The sequence below is a fragment of the Sorghum bicolor genome, chromosome 1 (assembly GCF_000003195.3).
Source record: "Sorghum bicolor cultivar BTx623 chromosome 1, Sorghum_bicolor_NCBIv3, whole genome shotgun sequence".
Lineage (NCBI taxonomy): Eukaryota > Viridiplantae > Streptophyta > Magnoliopsida > Poales > Poaceae > Sorghum > Sorghum bicolor.
In genome coordinates, this window is record NC_012870.2 from 29,353,162 (window position 1) to 29,361,416 (window position 8,255).

Sequence of the window (8,255 nt, forward strand, 5' to 3'; positions counted from 1 at the left end):
AATGAGATTTCAGTTCTCGGGGATGCCAGTGGCAATGTCATCTCTGCTCAACAATTTACTTGAACATCTTGTTAGATTTTTCAATACCATTATCTAAGATTATGCCACTAAAAACTAATGTCCTGTTCTAGAGCGATGTAACAATTTCACATTTTATTTGGTTCAGCTGTAAGTTTTTTTCTGTGATGATAATCCTGAAGGTATTGAGCACATAATAAGGTTAGCACACCCTATTCACTATTATGCATTTATTACTAAGCATTTCAAAATTATGTTCCTACCATTCAAAATAGGTGTCATCACAGACCATCTTTTGACTGATTGTATCCCTGTAATTACTAATAAATGTACCTACAAATGACTGATACACTATAGGCGAGAGTAATAGTGACCCAGATCCATGCATGAACCACTACATGTAGCACGTGTGTTTGTGATAATATGTACAACAATTGATTATAGGACAATCCATCAACCAGGTTATGCATATCATTCATCTCGAGTTGTCACATATCCCAGCAATCGCCTCAACTTAATTATGTGGATTTTTTTTGAAGCTTTTGACATGATCTTTGCTTTGTGATTGAATTTTTTAGTTTCAAGGTTCAACTCTTTCAGTTCATCTTGCAACAGATTTTATCACGATGGTTTTCCTCCACGATTAATTTAGAAAACAAGGTTAGGTATGTACTGCTTGTTTATCTTAATAAAAATCGAATAACAGGTTGAGAACATGGACCTGTCATGTTGATAGTTGTAATTACTAATTCTTGTAACTATATAGGATCGGTTTAGTCTTGTGTTTCAAAGTAACTTTAGTTTTAGGCCTCTCTATCACTGTTCACTATCCGACAAAATTAGTTTTGCTTTTTTTATTTGAAGATATTCCTCTGAGTCTTGCATGTTTCTGCCTACCACAGTTTAGTTTGAAACCTAATATGTTGGTCATCAATTTATAATGCTATATTTAACTTTGCACAGATGGTCGAACAAACGCTCCGAATGGACTTTGTAGTAATCCATGGCTTATGACAGGAATTCTAGGAGAACTTCAACTCATGTAAAGTCACAATGGCTGGTAGTAGATAGTCCTAATGAGCAAGGTTGTTACGTTACCGAAGTAGATTGTTTTGATTTTACATCAAAAACTTAATTTTATTCTACTTATGCTTTGAGAAAACTCATGTAACAGTGGTAATTATTGTTGCAAACGTCATCCTTAAAGTATTATTTTTTTATGGTAAGTATACACGTTCAAACTTGAAATTATTGTGATATTATTTTGTATCCATTGCAATGCACGGACATGATCCTAGTAGATATATAATAAGCAATGTTTTAGAGTCAACTATTTCAATTTGTGACTGTGAGCACTATAAGCATAATAAATACACTATATAATATATCTATAATTATAGTAACAAATGTACTAACTTTATAGAAAAGAGTAACAATATCTATGACATAAAATGCGTATCACATGAAAATATATTTTATGATGAATCTAATGATACTAATTTGATACTATAAGTTTTAGCATTTTTTTCTAAAAATTTGATCAAAGTTTAAAAATTTTGACTGAAGACATCCCTAGAAATTGATTTTTTTTTTTTTGACGGAGAGAGTATACTTGTATGAGATTGACTTTCGAGTTAAATCTACTTGTATCAGTTTCAGTCATCTGACCTCGACATGCAAAAATGTATTTATTAGTCAAAGCTGTCAAGAAGACTAAATACGGGCAGCCATCAGTTCTGATATATTAATCTTAAAGAAGTACGTCAAGCACCACCGGATCCGTGGCGCAATGGTAGCGCGTCTGACTCCAGATCAGAAGGTTGCGTGTTCGATTCACGTCGGGTTCAAACCCCCGGTTTCATAACGGATTCTTTTTGTTCTTTTTTCCTTTGGCAAACTGGCAAGGCTTTAGAAGCGCGAGCTACTGGGCCTTGTCTCGTGGGCTCGCAGGTGATGAGGCGCCAGCAGCCCAACAACAACAATTACGCGCGCGCTTTGTGCCACGGGAACCGCGCCATCTTAAAAAAAGTCTACTTTTCATTCTCATCTTTCACGAAGTTTGTTTTTTCTCAACTCAAAAACTGATCAAATTATTTTTCTCAACTTTTCAAACGCATTTTATCTCATTAGAACGGTTTCGAAAACTATTGCATTATAGTGAATAGTGGTTTGCTACAGTGATGATGGTTTCTTTTTACTTTTTAATTATTTCGACTGAAATTTGAAAAATCACACTAAATCGAAGAAAAATCATAAAATAGAAAATTTAACTTTGTTGGACTCCACATAACTAGATCTACACAATGAACATATAATATAGTATGCTTTAGTACAAGATTTTTGCTATAAAAGTTTTCTTTTTTTCTTTTTTATTTATTTTGGCTAAATATTTGAAAAACTATAGTAATTTAAAAAAAACCATAAAATATAAAATAAAATTTTTTAGACTCTATATGAGCACATCTACACAGTGAATATATATTATAGTATGCTTTAATATAAATTTTTTTTTGTAGCTTTAGATCTATGCTTTTCTGTAATTAATTAAAATAATTCATAGCTACAGCTTCTATAACTATTTTATCAGACTAAATCATACCCATATTATATGTTCATTGTGTATATATACTCATGTGGAGTCCAACAAAATTAGATTTTCTATTTTATGATTTTTCTATGATTTATTATAAATTTTCAAAGATTCAGCCAAATAAAAAAAAGAAAGAGACAAAACCTTTATAGCAAAAATTTTGTACTAAACCATACTATATTATATATTTACGGTGTAGATCTGCTTATGTGGAGTCCAACAAAGATGGATTTTCTATTTTATGATCTTTGTGGGATTTACTATGATTTTTCAAAGATTCAGCCGAAATAATTTAAAAAGAAAAAGACAAAACTATTGTAGCAAAACCGCCTTCAAAATCACTCCAGGGAAGTAAAATGCACGGTTTAAAAATTAAGAGAGATGGTTTGCCCAGAGGAAAAACGAATTTTCATTAAAGTTGGGGAGAAAAAATAGACTTTTTCTCGCCGTCTCTTCCCTTGGCACGCTCAGTGGCGGAAATGGAGTAACAGGCAGCTGCGTCAGGCAAATGGAGTTTTGTAGCACTTTCATTTTTATTTGATAATTATTGTCCAATCATGGACTAATTAGGTTAAAAAATTCATCTCACGATTTGTAGGTAAACTGTATAATTAGTTTTTATTTTAATCTACATTTAATATTGTATGCATGTACCGCAAGATTCGATGTGACAGGGAATCTTGAAAAGTTTTTAATTTTTTGGATGAACTAAACAACACTTAAGGCCTATTTGGCAACTCGGGGCTATTAGTCCAGGGAACAAAAACAGAGGGGGATGGATTTTTTTTTACATGTAGATCCCTCTGTCCGGATTCCACGTGGGGGGTTATTTCCTTGATGCTGTTTGGAAGTAGTTGTAGGGGGGAGATGGATGCATGCATGCACGGTCAGCTCGAGCAGCTCCAGCAAGCATGCATGCACAGATCAGTCCTTCGTGATGACTTGTGATCTCTGCTGCACATCTACAATGTCTAGGATTCCATGAACAAGTCTTGGCTTATTTGATAACTTCACTATAGATATAGTAGTATAGAAGCGTCTTAAAAAAATAAGAAAATTCAAAAAAAAGAATATAACAAAGTCATTACATATCAATGCTAGCATCTCACAGTGATAGAAAAATGTCAGGAATAAGTATGTTTACATAAAAATATATAGGTGTTTCAAACTGAAATCAAGTCTTTGCACAACTACATAGAAGCCAGAAATGTCAACGATCATTACAAAATTTGACCACAGTTCACTTGTCTCAAACATGCATTTGTTCCACCAAAACCTCTGCAAATAACATAACAAAAACAGTGAGCAATTGTAACAGTTTTTTTTCCAACAAGTTTGTATATGAATGCATCATATAAAAAAAGAAGGTTAAAGGATAAAGTTGCAACAAGCTAACACATGCAAATGGAGGCTTTTCTTTTCTTTTACATACACAAGCATGGAATCTAATGGAAAATTACCTAGTGGCTACACCTGTCAACCAAGTTCCAATTTAATCAATATTTAGACTTAAACAAGGAGATTCTGGCAAGTAGGACAATCATGTGTTCTCGGAGACAAACCGTACTTAACAAATGTATAGTACACATTAATTAAGGTCTTGTTTAGATCCAAAAAGTTTTTGGATTTTGACACTATAGCACTTTCTTTTTTATTTGATAAACATTGTTCAATAACTAGGCTTAAAAGATTCGTCTCGCGATTTACAGGAAAACTATGCAATTAGTTTTTGTTTTCATCTATATTTAATGCTCCATGTATATGCCACAAGATTCGATGTGACAGAGAATCTTGAAAAGTTTTTGGTTTTTATGGTGAACTAAACAAGGCCTAAGCATTAAAACTGAAGCTGAACTTGATTTTGGTCGCTGAAACTAAATAGACTTAAATAAGATAACCGAACATGTACGGAATCTTTACCCAATAGACTAAACTAAGACTACTAAACTGAATTAACCAGAACTTGATCAGTTGATCCTGATTACTGCAACTAAATTTAACTAAATCTGAACCTGAAATTGAAACTGAAACTGAAACCTTAAATCAATGCATATGCAAAAACAGTTCCATTTTAATCAACTTAATATATTAAAAGTAACAAACTGAACTACGACACCACATATGCAAAATGTCTTGTACAATAACTGAGTGTTCAGTCAAGTTGCTAAGATCCAGACAACTAAATTTCACTCTTGCACACGTTCAGTTAGCATATACTATCAACAAGTCATGCCCAGTTTGCCATGGAAAACACTATCCATCTCATTAACAGATGCAGCAGGCAATAAGCATGCAGTTAAGTACCTGGCTATGGTGGGTTCCTCACTGGAGTAGCACATGGAGCTGGGCGTGGGGTGGACCTTCCTGCCAATACAATTGGAGAAATAAAAATAAAGAATACAAAAATGTGTCCCTGAGAAATCAAAATGAAGATTTTTCTGAGATCCCAAGTGGCAATTACAGACATCCAATATTTCTTAAAAAAATTACAGACATCCAACCACCCAATAATTGCCAATAATTGCCAGATCAGCTTCCAAACCTTCATTGCTAAGATACTAGTAGTACACTACTGTAATTGCAATGTTCAGTGGAGGACGACCGTCACTCAACAATCATAGGCACATATGAAAAATAAAAACATGCAACTGATGCCTATGTTGTAGCGAAGAGGAGAAGCGGCAACAACACTTTAATTTCCAGCGGTAACCATTTAGCGTTAATAACATGATAAGTTCTTAAAAGATTCTAACATGGTACCTCCAGTGGTCAATCTAATATGTAGAATAACATTATTAAAGTAAAATATGTTGGGAATCATTTCTGCTATCTTCACCACCAATTCAATAAGACATCTTAAACAACTAAAAACTGGAGCTAGACCAAATTACTTGCACAGGGTTCTCAACTTCTCATAAGGAGTAAGGGAACCTTCATTTGCAGATGTATGTCACAGCAGTATGTGCAAAGCAAAAAAATTCTCCAGTTTGAATGACTAAAATACATAAAATATTTGCACAAACATACCAGTAGGTTTAGTATCAAAATAAATGTCATAATAATAAAGAAGAGAGTATTTCTAAACTACCAAAACAGAAGATGGAGCTACAAGTTTACTACTCATCATGGTTATAGTCACGTTTTAATAACTTTCCAATCATCATTCATTATATCTGCCCACCAATCATTTTGTTTAGCAGTCTCATCAGATGTCATAGCAGGACGTATACTCTGGATTTGATTATCATCAGGTGCAGGCGTGCAGCAATATTATCTGTGTAGAGTGTGTAAGGATCGGCGGCTCGCCGTCCTTGGAACTCAGCGCCGGCGACGCCCGGCCGCGCGGTGACCGCGCTCTAGAACGTGAAGACTAAGATAGATGCGAAAAAACACGAGAGTTTGTTTAGCTGCCAACGCGCAGCCTTGCCTGATGCATATCTTTGATATATATATGGCTCGTACAAGATCCCGCCACGATTTGTTGCTGCGAGATACGTCCTTATATTTGGAACGTCCTCGCGACAAGCACGGCGAACAAACTGTGGTGGACTGAGCTCTCCTGGTGCGGTCACGACGCAACGGTGTGCAAGTCTCCACCATTGCCCGCGATTCTACGCTAACATAAACATGTTCATGCACCTAAGCAACAAGCTAATGCAACTAAAACATGGATACATGCATTGACACGATTACAATAGGTCATGCTCTAACAATCCACCCCCTAATCGTGACCAATGCTGATAACACCCAGCTTCTGACGCATTTCGATGAACTTGACCCTGCCCAGCGGCTTCGTCAGAACATCTGCCAACTGTCTATCTGTGCTGACATGTTGAACCTCTGCAATGCCTTCACTGACACACTCTCTGATATAATGATAACGTGTGTCGATATGTTTGCTTCTTTCATGATAAACCGGGTTCTTGCTTAACTCAATTGCAGACTTGCTGTCCATCAAGAGCTTAAACTTCTAAACTTGTTCACCTGTCAGGTCAGCTATGAGTCTTGACAGCCAAACACCTTGGCAGGCTGCTGGTGCTGCTGCTATGTATTCGGCTTCACAACTTGACAGTGAAACAACCCTTTGCTTCTGTGATGACCACGTCACCACATTATCATTCAGGAAGAACAAAATCCCTGTGGTGCTTTTCCTCTTCTCCATATCTCCTGCGTGGTCACTATCAGAGTAACCTAAGAGCTTTATTTCTGAAACAGATTTTTTCTCAAACTTGCAGCCATAGTCAGGAGTGCCAGCAACATATCTCACAATTCTCTTAACTGCTGCCCAATGTTCAGAGGTAGGAGACTCCATGAATCTACTCACCATCCCAACAGCAAATGCTATGTCAGGTCTGGTATTTACCAGATATCTCAAACTTCCAACTATACTCCTGTACTTGGTCACATCCCTTGCTAGATCAGGCTTCCCAGGAAGTAGCTTGCAATTCTGCTCCATTGGAGTATCAACAGAGTTGCAGCCTGTCATTCCACACTGTTCAATAATCTTGATGGCATAGGCTCTCTGACAGATCGAAATCTGCCCAGGACTTTGTTTTACTTCCATCCCCAAGTAGTAACTTAACATGCCGAGATCACTCATACTAAATGTCTTGCTCATCTGAGACTTGAATTCAGCAATATTGTTCCTGTCAGGCCCACATATAATGAGGTCATCCACATATACTCCAAGCAGCAACAGAGAACTGCCACAACCCTTCTTGTATACTGCATGTTCTTCCTCACTCCTGACAAAACCCAACTTCTGCAATTCAGAGTCCAACTTGGCATTCCAGGCTCTGGGTGCCTGTTTTAGCCCATAAAGAGCCTTTTTCAACCTTAGCACCTTTCCTGGATACTTTGGGTTCAGAAAACCTGGAGGCTGGTGGACATACACTTCCTCTGACAGCACACCATTCAAAAATGCAGATTTCACATCCATATGATGCACTTCCCAACTGCCTTGTGTTGCCAGAGCCAAGATCAGTCTTACTGTCTCCAGTCTTGCAACTGGAGCAAAAACCTCTTCATAGTCCACCCCCTGTTTCTGAGCATACCCCTTTGCCACCAATCTTGCTTTGTGTTTTAGAATAGTTCCCTCAGGATCCCTCTTTACTTTGTACACCCATTTCAGCCCAATTGCTCTCTGCCCCTTTGGGAGATCAGCATAGCACCATGTATCATTCTCCTGAATTGACTTGAGTTCAGACTTCATTACATCAACCCAGCAATCTTCCTCTAAAGCATCATCCACACCCATAGGTTCATCTGCAGCCAGCAGACACAAGCCACTATACTCATAGTCATGTAGAACCTCAGTGTGATCAAACAGATCGTCCAGAGTCCTGTACCTTGGTACTCTCTGTCCTGAGCTATCTGGATCTTGACTAGGTGGCGTTGCAAAATTGTGATGTGGACCTTGCACTGAGCCTGGAGTGTGTGGTGGTGTTGCGTCAAGAGGAGCCACAACACCCTGCTGGTCAGTAGAAACTTCACCACCTGAATCTGCTGCATTCTGTTCACCTGCTGTGCCTGCAACGTCTGTTGTCGGAAAATCGTCAGACTCATAATGCACCACAAAGCTGTCAGGTGAATGCTTTCCTGAAACATCTCCTGTCCTGGTCCAATTCCAGGGCTGCCCTTCATCAAA

General features: G+C 37.4%; 1 non-coding gene across 1 annotated transcript; it reads left to right on the forward strand.

The window, feature by feature from the left end:
- Positions 1,794–1,865, forward strand: TRNAW-CCA. The gene has a single exon. It is a non-coding gene; the product is annotated as a tRNA-Trp (tRNA).